This window comes from Neofelis nebulosa, chromosome 9 (assembly GCF_028018385.1).
Source record: "Neofelis nebulosa isolate mNeoNeb1 chromosome 9, mNeoNeb1.pri, whole genome shotgun sequence".
Lineage (NCBI taxonomy): Eukaryota > Metazoa > Chordata > Mammalia > Carnivora > Felidae > Neofelis > Neofelis nebulosa.
In genome coordinates this window covers 96,250,635-96,263,119 of record NC_080790.1, presented here as the reverse complement: position 1 = coordinate 96,263,119, position 12,485 = coordinate 96,250,635, and the positions used below count along the sequence as shown (strand labels likewise).

Below are 12,485 nucleotides of genomic sequence, written 5' to 3'. Positions count from 1 at the left end.
GTGCACAATGCAATTTAAAAAAGAAAAGACTATTGCCTTTTAATTAAAACTGCAGTCTGGAACACACGCATTCAAATGTGTAATCAAAAACCAGTCACCAATAAAACTTACAAGCGTAACACGCTGAAGCAACTTTCCAGCTGTCTTAATAGGACCCCTGCGTGTGGCAGCCTTTCACAGGGCAGAAAGCAAATCTTCCCCTTTTGTGTATGGCTTCTGTTTCCTCGGAAGGTGAATCATGCACTTCCAATAACAGGATAACGTCAGAACAATTCGACAACGGATGGAGGCACCGCGCATATGACTTTATGAATTAACAGTTGGGGAAGTCGGCATGACGTCTCATTTTCCCCTTCCTAGTTATCAATGCAAAAGTTAAAAGATGTGTTTTAGTCGTTTTGAAAATCATGCTAATTCTCCAGGAACACAGGGAATGTGGATCACCATCAATCAGTTCATTATTTGCTGCTCTGGAAGAGCAAAAGTAATTCTAGCATTTCTCACTGTATTTTAAAACTATCTTTCCAAAACAGCCTCTTTAAAAATAAAAGTTGGTGACAATTATGCTTTTCCGATTAGCTTTCAGTAAGCATGTGTTTTAAGATTAGAAAATGTTTTTCTATTTTCTTTTGTCAAAGTATGCATATGGATTTCCCAATGCAGGCCCTTCCTCTTCTGCCCCCTTTAATTATATTCAGAGGAAGATTTTTACACCAGGAGACCAGAGGCATCTTGGGGCTGTGCTGTCTACTGCGGTAGCCATGAGCCGCATGTGGCTATCTAAATTTAAATTTAAATTAATTAAAATAAAAAAATAGAAATTCAGTTCCTCTGTCCCACTAGCTGTATTTCAAGCACCCAGCAGCCACATGCAGCTGGGGTCACTGTGCTGGATTGCATGGATGTGAAACACGTCCTTTGTCGTGGCGAGAGCTATGGGGCAGCTCTGTTCCAGAATTTCTCTTTACGCTTGCTCTATGTAACTTTAAAAAAGAATTCAAAAGTGGCCCCTCTGATGAATTTACAGTGTTTTATGCAGACAGTCACGGCAGCCTAAGGCCTGGGTGGTGGGAGTCTGAACCGGCTTCTCGAATGCAGGCTGAACTCCCAGTGACTCGCCCTGATGAACAGGCTGCCAAACTTCCACAGTGAGAGGCGTCCTCTCAGGCCCAATTCTAGAGGGACCCACTAATGCCATTCACGTCTCATTATGAACACACTTATTCTGCACAGCACTTGGCTGTCGCACAGCTCGGCCCTCCGTGCACAGCCCCAGCAAGCCGCTGGTCCAGGGAACAGCAGGACGTTAGGCCTGAGTGGCCGTCTGGCGAACAGGCACTCTGACACTAAGCTGGCACGTGCTGGCCCAGCAGGGGCCGAGCGAGGCGTGACAAATTACTCAAAGAGCTGAGCTAAACTTATGGCTGACAACCACCTGAGCCTTAGGACAGCCGTGGCCCGCTGTCAACACGCAATTCATGGCTCCCCCTTTCAGACCGCAGTCTGCTTGAGGGCCCGGGTTAGAGCAGGCGCGGCCCTCTAAAGACCTGTCATGCTCTGCCTAGAATGGTCCTGCTGTTTCCTGAAAGGCCCCACTGCGTCCAACACATCCACATACAGTGCTTGGGACAATGGTGAACAAAACAGAAGAGTGGATGCATTTTGCTAAATGTGCTATGGAAGCCACATATCTGTAAGAGTGGCTGCGATGTTAATCAAGCTCGCAGTCAACCCTACAAAGAGATGTCATGTATAATACCACAGAAATTGACCTCAGACAGCAGCTTGTCATCCTCTCCCTGAATGACACTATCCAGTTGGTAAGCTTGTCCCTGTCAAGGCTGAGAAATCTGGGCTCCTAAGAGCAAGTCCAGCACTTGAGTAACCGGGGGGGGGGTGATAATCAAGTTTTGAGATTCTCTGACTTGAACATTTATGGTCTGACTCCTCAAAGAAGGCACTGTGGGAGACAGCACAAAAAGGTGCTTCCAGAACTGGATACCAGAGGAGGAAGTGTTTACCTCACAGAAGATTCCCAATCTCGCATTCACGCCCTTGTCACACGTAGCACACACTCCCCCACCCCCAGGCTGGTCCTATGCTGTCATTGGAGCGTTAACAGCGCTAAACTGGGTGTTGTCATCTAGACAAACATCCATTAGGGACTGCAGGGAGACCAGGAGATCACCAAATGCATTTTCACTCAAGGCCCACGCCAGGGCATGTAAACACCATGACAAAAAGAAAACAAACACCACCCCAATCCTGGCACTGTTTAGAAACAGCGAAGGAGCTCAGGGTGCCAAAAATCATTTCTTTTAGTAGCTTTAAAGAATGTACGTAGCTCTGGGATTTAACTGAATTTATTAGAACTACTAACAAGGGCAATTAGAAGCAGCATCACCTGACATTTTCTTTTCTTTTTCTTTTTTTTAATTTGCATATAAGTGGACCCGTGCAATTAATGTTTGTTTATTTTTGAGAGTTACAGGGTGCTAGTGGGGGAGGGGCAGAGAGAGAGAGAGAGAGAGAGAGAGAGAGAGAGAGAGAGAGAGACAGGATCTGAGGCAGGCTCTAGGCTCTGAGCCATCAGTGCAGAGGACTTGAACTCACAGACTGTGAGATCATGACCTGAGCTGAAGTTGGTCACTTAACCAACTGAGCCACCCAGGCACCCCTGACATTTTCTTATCTAATATCTTTAGGGCTTCAATGCTGGTTGTTTTCTACATAAATAAAAAAAAAAAAGGCATTTATAATTTAGACATCGAAACGCTATTCTAAGGTTCCTCTCCTGTGTAAGACATGTTAAGATATGAACCGAATGCTGTAATAATGCCAGGCAGTGGATGGTCAGTGCCTCTGGCTGAAAGCAGGCGGCTAAAGAGACACCTGGTCACAAATCCAATACCTGTTTTAATACTAGCCACTGCTCTGTTGTTCTCTCAAAAAGTCCACTAACAAATGTAAAACTTCAATTCTGTTCTAAATTACTATCTCATTAAAAACCACACACAAGTATTTTTTTAAAGAGAGAATTTTCCCTTTGATTACTCAATTTGGAGAACATTTAAATTACTACCTAGCAATCCATCTTGGTTCCTAGATATTTTGAGTTTTTTCAGTGACCCGCTGTGTCTATGTTTTGATGTAAGAATTTTATCAATTACTGATATCCCTCTACTTGAATAAACATGTATTTGCCACTTTTATTTTATCAAAAACTTCCAGGAGAACTTTCTGAGACCCTCAAGACAAATTCAACTGGGTTACAAAAGCCTGAGAATATAAGTCCAACTCCCCAACTTTATTCTGATTATTTGTTTTTATGTTTAGAAATGGCAGCAGCTGTCTGACAGGAAGGAGCTTGCCTTTTGGAGACAAGAGGGGCTTAGGTTTGAGTTCCAGCTTTCTCCCTGCTACCATGGGGGGACCCAAGACAAGCTGTTCCAATAGCCCCAGCCTCGGTTGCCTGATGTGTAAAGCGAGGACACTGACATCTGCTCTTGGGGCTGCCCAGAGGACCAGATGGAATCACATATTGAAGCCTCAACGTGACCCAGGTTCCAGAGCGCAATAGAAACATGCAAGATGTGGACTGCCCGCTCCTTCCCCCCACTTAATATGGGCTTAGGGGTTCATCTCCCAGAAAGAACATAGTGGATAAGCTGGAGGAACCTCTGTGTCTCTAGGACAAGCAAGGCTCCTTTATGCTAGACCCTCGTGAGCTGGGGTGAGTGTCATGGCTTCCACATTACTGATCAGCAAGTGGAAATGCGAAGGGTTCAAGTGATTTTCCAGAGTCACAGTTACTCAGTGGTACAGTTGAGACCAGAACCGAGGTCTTCTAACTTTTACTGCTTTCAGCTTGATTTCTATAGTACACAGGATTAAGTTTGGGGTTTCATGCAAGGTTGGGAGCTAAACTACTGACTTAAATCTATATGGGCGTGAAAATCAACCTGAGTCCTAATAGGCTTAAGCTGCATCTACACCCACAGACTATGCTGACTTTATAAATTCAGAAAAATAACAATTACTTCATTTTCATTTCTTTTTACTTAATCATGCTATGTGTTTGCTGACTGCTGTTTAGGATTTTCACCCTTTTCTCTGCTTTATTTATTTATTCCTTAAATTTTTTTAAAATTTTATTTATTTTTTTTGAGAGAGACAGAGCATGACTCGGGGGGGGGGGGGAGAGGGAGAAACAGAATCCGAAGCAGGCTCCAGGCTCTGAGCTGTCAGCAGAGCCAGATATGGGGCTCAAACTCACAAACTATGAGATCATGACCTGAGTCAAAGTCGGATACTTAACCAACTGAGCCACCCAGGTGCCCCTATTTTTTTTTCTTTTAAGGAAAGACCTTCCCTAAATTTCCCAGGACTGGCCACTAGGCCCAGCCTGACAAAGCAGCCTTGGAGGAGCCTTCTGATGTCATATCTGTGTGTCCTGCAGCAGTTTTCCTACCTATCCCTGGTTTTCCTTAACTCATGCAGCCCCTCATCGATGACACAAGCCCACCCAGAGCTGGTCGCACTTGTGACTCTGTAGACTCCATTCCCCATGGCAGTGGTCTATGAGGGGAGGGAAGCCAAGTTTCAGCACTGCCTGGGAGGCTCTGGCCAACCCCATGTGCCTCTGAGAAGTCGTGGCACTTGCAAAGTTTGCCACCATTGCTTGCTCCATCCATCCCTTGAGGGTGTGACAGTAGAATAAAGAGAAGCCCTGACTGTAGTTACCATGGAGGACCATCTCATCTTAAATATCCTTGCATTTGTTTCCTGTGGCTGCTGTAAATGACCACAAACTGGTTGGCAGGGGGCAGGGGGCGGGGGGCGGGCTTAAAACAACAGAAGTTTGTTCTCTCACACTTCTCGGAGGCCAGAAGTTCAAAGTCAAGGTGTCAGCAGGGCCTTACTTCCTGCAGAGGCTCTATGTGACTGATCACTCCCATCCCTGCCTCCTTGGCTATACTGCCTCCTCCTCTTCATGTGTCTCTTATAAAGACACTTGTTATTAGATTTAGGGCTCACCTGGATAATCCAGGATGATCTTCTCATGTCAAGATCCTTCACTGAGTTGTAAAGACCTGTCTTGGAATAAGTTAACATTCACAGGTTCTGGGATTAGGCATATCTTTCTGGCACCCACGACTTAGCCCATTATACTCCTTATGAGTATACCGTATTATACTGTATGGGTCAGGTTCATCCTTACATCACTCATACTACCTAGCTTATAGGTGCTTTATGCAATATTTATTGAATGCCTAGGATTTGTGCCCATTGCTCTGGGTTATGACACTGCTAGATATATTTCAAGCAAAGGCAGCTTATAAGGAGAGATTAGGGAGTTTTCAGTTTGAAGTAAAAATCTGCATAGATAAAAAAATAAGTGATACAAAACTTCCAGAAGAAAAGTACAGGGCAAATTCTTTATGACCTTGGGATTTGGAGTGATTCATTAAATAAGAAACAAAAACATGAACCATAAGGGGGAAGCCTGGTACATCTGGGCGTATTCAAATTAAAAACTACTATTTACCACAATACCATAAAAAGTGACAAGGTACAAAGTGGGAGAAGTCATCTACAACACACACAACTGACAAAGGGTAAATGTCCAGAACATGTAAAGAACTCCGAGAAATCAGTAAAAGAATCAAATCTAATCAAATCTATTAGAAAAAATGGGCAGGGGCACCTGGGTGTCTCAGTTGGTTAAGAATATGACTTAGCTCAGGTTATGATCTTGCAATTTGTGAGTTCTAGCCCTGCGTCGGGCTCTGTGCTGACAGCTCAGAGTCTGGAGCCTGTTTTGGATTCTGCGTCTCCCTCTCTCTCTGCCCCGAACCCACTCTCATTCTGTTTCTGTCTCTCTCAAAAATAAATAAGCATTAAGAAAAAAAAAAAAAAAAGTTAAAATGGGCAAAATACACAAGCATTTCCAGAACATAAACTATGAATGGATATTAAGGTGCTTAACATCACTAATAATCAGGGATTATTACAGCCACAATGAGATACCATTTTATATATACCAGACTGGCAAAACAAAAAAATCTAATAATGCCAAATGTCAGAGAGGATAGGCAGAGGAATTCTCAGAGCCTACTGGTAGGAGATAATTGGCTTAACTTCTCAGGAAGGCAATTTCACATTATCCAAGAAACAGCAGATGTGCAGACTTGTGGGCCAGCAATCCCACATGTAACAATGTTTGTAATATTCTATAGACAGTGGCAAAGTCAAAAAAGAGAGAGAAACTATTTTTAAGTTCTACTGATAGATGTAGTCACATAGTAGAATATTATACAGCAGTGAAAATAAACCACAGGTGTGTGGATTAGTATGGATGAAACTTAAAAAACAATGTTAATGGAAAAGTAACTCACTGAAGAACATGTACAGTGCAATTCTATCTACATGCATTTATATTTATTTATTTATTTATTTTTAATTTTATTTTTTTATTTTAACTTGTTTTATTTTTTATTTTTTTAAAATTTACATCCAAATTAGTTAGCATATAGTGCAATAATGATTTCAGTAGATTCCTTAATGCACCTTACCCATTTAGCCCATCCTCCCTCCCACAACCCGTCCAGCAACTCTCAGTTCGTTCTCCATATTTATAAGTCTCTTTTGTTTTGTCCCCCTCCCTGTTTTTATATTGTTTTTGTTTCCCTTCCCTTATGTTCATCTGTTTTGTCTCTTAAAGTCCTCATATGAGTGAAGTCATATGATATTTGTCTTTCTCTGACTAATTTCACTTAGCATAATACCCTCCAGTTCCATCCACGTAGTTGCAAATCACAAGATTTCATTCTTTTTGATTGCTGAGTAATATACATATACATATATGTATAATATACATATACATATAATACATATAATATACATATACATATATGTATGTATACATACACACACACACACACATATCACATCTTCTTTATCCATTAATCTATTGATGGACATTTGGGCTCTTTCCATACCTTGGCTATTGTTGATAGTGTTGCTATAAACATGGGGGTGCATGTGTCCCTTCGAAACAGCATACCTGTATCCTTTGGATAAATGCCTAGTAGTGCAATCGCTGGGTCATAGGTAGTTCTATTTTTAGTTTTTTGAGGAACCTCCATACTGTTTTCCAGAGTGGCTGTGCCAGCTTGCATTCCCACCAACAATGCAAAAGAGATCCTCTTTCTCCACATCCTCACCAACATCTGTTGTTGCCCGAGTTGTTAATGTTAGCCATTCTGACAGGTGTGAGGTGGTATTTCATTGTGGTTTTGATTTGTATTTCCCTGATGATGAGTGATGTTGACCATTTTCTCATGTGTCAGTTGGCCATGTGAATGTCTTCTTTGGAGAAATGTCTATTCATGTCTTTTGCCCATTTCTTCTCTGGATTATTTGTTTTTTGGGTGTTGAGTTTGAGAAGTTCTTTATAGATTTTGATACTAACCCTTTATCTGATATGTCATTTGTGAATATCTTCTCCCATTCCATTGGTTGCCTTTTAGTTTTGCTGATTGTTTCCTTTGCTGTGCAGAAGCTTTTTATTTTGATGACGTCCCAGTAGTTCATTTTTGCAGTTGTTTCCCTTGCCTTTGGAGATGTGTTGAGTAAGAAGTTGCTGCGGCCAAGATCAAAGAGATTTTTGCCTGCTTTATCCTCAAGGATTTTGATGGCTTCCTGTCTTCCATTGATGTCTTTCATCCATTTCGAGTTTATTTTTGTGTATGATGTAAGAAAGTGGTCCAGGTTCATTCTTCTGCATGTTGCTGTCCAGTTTTCCCAGCACCACTTGCTGAAGAGACTGCCTTTATTCCATTGGATATTCTTTCCTGCTTTGTCAAAGATTAGTTAGCCATACATTTGTGGGTCCATTTCTGGGTTCTCTATTCTGTTCCAATGATCTGAGTGTCTGTTCTCATGCCATATTTTTATTTATTTTTTTTTAAAGTTTATTTATTTATTTTGAGAGAGAGAGAATGAAAACAGAAGTGGGGGGGGGGGGCAGAGAGAAGGACAGACAGAATCCCAAGCAGGTCCTGTGCCACCAGCACAGAGCCCGATGTAGGGCTCAAACTCACAAACTGTGAGATCACGACCTGAGCTGAGATCAAGAGTCAGAAGCTTAACCAACTGAGCCACCCAGGTGACCCTCTACATAAATTTAAAAAACAGGCAAAGTAAAACATACTGCTCTAGGAATACACACATATGCAGTGAAACTATCACCCAGATTATATCTGGGGTGGGGGAAGAGGCTGCATAGGGAAAGGTCAAATATATTGGTCAGTACACATGGGGGGCCAGTACAGAGGCATGTTTTATTATTCTTTAGAACTTATGTAAATGTTAGCCATTTTCTAGTATGTGTAAAATATCTCATAATATAAATAGGCAATCTGGTGAGAATGGAATATAGTATTAATCAAAGGGATCTTTTCTCACCTATTGTAAGGACAGAATGAGCTTCTTTAAACCAATGGCAGTGGGGCACCTGGGTGGCTCAGTTGCTTAAGTGTCTGACTTAAGCTCAGGTTATGATTTCATGGTTCATGAATTCGAGCCTTGCATCAGGCTCTGTGCTGACAGCTGAGAGCCTAGAGCTGCTTCAGATTCTGTGTGTCCCTCTTTCTCTCTCTGTCTCTGCCCCTCCCCGCTTGCATTCTCTCTCTCTCTCTCTTTCTCTCTCTCTCTTAAAAATAAATAAACATTAAAAACAAAACCAAAGGCAGATATAAAAAATACAGTTAGAGATAACAATGATAGGTCCATCTGATTCAGACACAGAAAAAGCAGAAAAGAGGCAGTGCTATTTTTAAGGCCTTAGTTCCAGAAACAGACCAAAATATGAGAGCTCAAAATTCCCAGAAAGGTGTGAAAAGCTGTGGATACAAATGCCATCCATGGGGTGGGGGAATATTGCTCCAGGAGAAAATATGTCTTCCTACAAAGATACTTTTGCTAGAATTACCTCACACTAAGAATAACAAAATGGGCTGAACTAGAGAATGGTGAACACACTACATATATACACAGGCCTGTGTGCATGATTTCTATTCAGCATCCTACTCTGCTCAGTACACTTGATTTCAAGGGACTCTGCCATTTTCAGAAAGCAAGTCCACATTCACTCAAATGCTTATCCGTGCAAGAAATATGTGCTGAGTGCCCACCAGTGCTTGGTGATGGGCACACAACTGGGAAACAGGACAGGGGCTGCCCCTACCCTCAGCAGGCCCACATTCCAGCAGAGACAGGTGCACAGAGTAAGGGGAGCTGTCCTTATGTCAGTGCCAGGTAGAGAGTGAGGACAGAAAGGGCAGGGAAGCCTCTGAAGCGGTGGCCAGAAAGGGGCTAATCAAGAGGGGGTGGGGGCGAGCAGCTGTGAGAGCATTTCACGTGCAGAGAGGCATGAGTTGGAAGGAGCCCCAAGGAGTTTCAGGACGTGAAAGGAGATTGGTACCCACCCCAGGGTGGCAAGAGGGGGCAGGAGGTACATTTGAAAGACTGGCTGGGTCTGGGTGACAGGAGGTCTGAATGGTTTGAGGCAAGGGAGCAGTGTGGACTCACTTAGGTTTCTAGATCACCCTGAGAAGATCTGCCACCACTAAGGAAAGTCCAGCACGCCCTCACGTTTTGAAGAGGTCAATGCTGGCTTGCATCTATATGATTAATCCCTGGGCTTGTACAGTACTTGTTCTCTGCCTATTTCCAGGATATATATATGTTGAGCAAGTGGAAATGGTACGATGGCTACCTGCAGATTTGAAATGATCATAACTTCTGAGAATGGTCTTGAAGAGAAGGGGTCTGGTTGGATGATGTGCCTGACTTGGAGGGAAGAGGAAATGGAGCACAGGCAGAGGTGGAAGCAGCCCTCCAGGATGAAGCAGAGAACAAAGTGTTACGGACTAGATGGTGGGCACATTCCTCACACAAGGACAGATACTGTGCTCACAGAAATCTGGTGAAAAGGAGACTATTTAAGACAGTTGTGGATTGAGGAATGTTACCCTGAATCAAATGTTTTAAATATATCTATAGATATACTTTAAACCTAGTAAAAAGATGCATCAACAGTTGCAAAGAGTCTGAGCTCAGAGAAGGGACAGCTAAGAATAATTTATGAAACGAGGAAATTAATGAGATGATTTCTTCCATCAGTCCCACCACCAGAAGCTTTAGGAGGAGAGGATGCAGAGGATGGTGATAACACATTTTCATTTCTTAGGCAAACAGCAGTCAAAGGATAAAGCTTTAAAATGCTCACTGGTCTCGGATATGACAGCAAAAGCACAAGCAACCAAAGACAAAAAATATGAAAATGTATCAACAAAGTGAAGAGACTGGAAAAAAAAAAAGTGAAGAGACAACCCACAGAATGAGGGAAAATATTTGCAAATCAGTTACCTAATAAGGGTCTCATACCTAGAATATGTAAACTCTTGTAATTCAATAATAACATGACAATTCAATTAAAAAAATGGTCAAATGATTTGAATAGACATTTCTTCAAAAAAGACAAATGCATGGCCAACAAACATATAAAAAATGCTCAACATCATTAGCCACTAGGGAAATGGAAATAAAAACCACTGAGGTACTGCTTTAACCCTACTAAGATGGTTATCCAAAGGGACAAGGATGACAGTGTTGGCGAGGGTGTTGAGAACCTGGAATTGTCGCACTCTGCTGGTGGGATGTGGAATGGCACGGCTGCTGTGGAAAACAGTGTGGCCATCAGCCTCTCAGGAGTCAAACGCGTGACCCAGGAAATCTGAGGTCTACACCCACGAGAACTAAAAATGCACGTTCACACAAAAGCCTGTCCACAAGTGTTCACAGCAGCATTCTCTGTAATAGGCAAAAACTGAAAACAATCCGAATGTCCATAAACTGAAGAATGGATAAACCAAATGTAGTCTCTCCATACAGTGGAATATTATTCAGCCATAAAAAGGAAAGAAATATTGAAACAGCCACAACACAGACGACCCTTGAAAACACTGCTAAGTGGGAGAAGGCAGATACAAAAGGCCTCATATTGTGTGACTCCATTTATAGAAATGTCCAGAAAAAGAAAATCCAGAGTCAGAAAAGAAATTAGAGCTTGCCAGGGACTGCGGGCAGAGTGGATACAGGGTTTCTTTTGGGGATGATGGAAACATTCTGGAATTGGATGATGCTAATGGTTGCACAATCTGGTGAATATAGTAAAACCCATTGTAGTACACAATTTAAAAGGGGGAATTTTATGGTATGTGAATTATATCTCAATGAAAAACTGTCCCCCCAAATGCCTATGGTATGCGTGGTACACCCTACGCACTGTGGGGAGGGTCTTCTAATGCAAAGGTCCTCACTGAGCACACTCTGGAACAGATGGAGAGGTGGCCTGGCAGAGAACAGAGCCCTCCGGGCACTGTTGCTAGATCATTTATTCATGGAAGATGCCTGCAGAGGAGCAGACTGTGTGCCAGGGACTGTTCTAGGAGCTGGAGGGAGCAAGGTGAGAAAGATTACAGCATTCACAACTTATCTGGGAGGACAGACACCCAACCTGCGAGGTGGTAACTACCCTGTGGACTGAATGGATCCACAGACTATATAAGTACCCATGGACGGAGAGTGGTGTAGGTCAGTCTGCCAAGGGTCTGTCACAGCAGGAGGGGCAACAATAGTCTCTAGCATCTGGGGATCACTGGAGGCTTTTAAGTAGATGAACAGCAAGATATGGCCAGTACTTGAGAGATAATGGCAGGGGAGGGCACATGTTGGAAGGGCCTAGAAGGGAGAGAGACTGGAGGAAGAGGAGCTAGTCAGGGAGAAAGATGTGACATGGGCCTCAAGAAAGCAGGGTTGGAGGGAAGGGAGAGGAGGCTTCAGGCTGTAGGGCTGCTCACTCTTGGTGAGAGAGGGAAAAGGCAGGACAAAACTTAGGGGTTCAAGGCTCAAGTGACAAGGGGAACTGTCGAGTCTGAAGGGTCCGAAGGGATGTCAGGGGAGAAATACTCGGGAGATGACAAATGTGTCCTGGCAGAGAGGCCTGGGCTGCAGACAGGGAGCAATGAGTCATGGGTCTGGAGACTGCCGTAGAGGAGAAAAGGAGAGCATGCACCGCTGGGAACTCCTACCTTCCCACTTCTGCAGCAGGGGCAGAAGTACATTTGCAGGAAAGGAAGATGGAGGAGGGACTGGGGAGGGATGAAGAAGGTTCTGAGCCACATCGCAGAACCTTGGGAGGGGCATTTCTGGAAGGAGGAAACTCTGCTCCGATGGACTTCTATATCCTTCACATCTTCCCTGGTATCTGCCACCCAGAGGAAAATCCATAGGTGGGCTGGGTTGGCACTCAATAATCCTAAATAAATGGATGAAATTCCATAATCATCAAGATAGGAACAGATGCCAGATACAGCCTAAAGCCATACATCATTTTTTACAGAGATTCTGTTTGTCTT

The 12,485-nt window shown here is 43.2% G+C and overlaps 1 protein-coding gene across 1 annotated transcript in view; it reads right to left on the bottom strand.

Moving 5' to 3' along the window:
• Positions 1–12,485, bottom strand: part of RALGAPA2 (Ral GTPase activating protein catalytic subunit alpha 2) — a 324,808-nt gene that overhangs the window by 23,265 nt on the left and 289,058 nt on the right. The window lies entirely within an intron of this gene.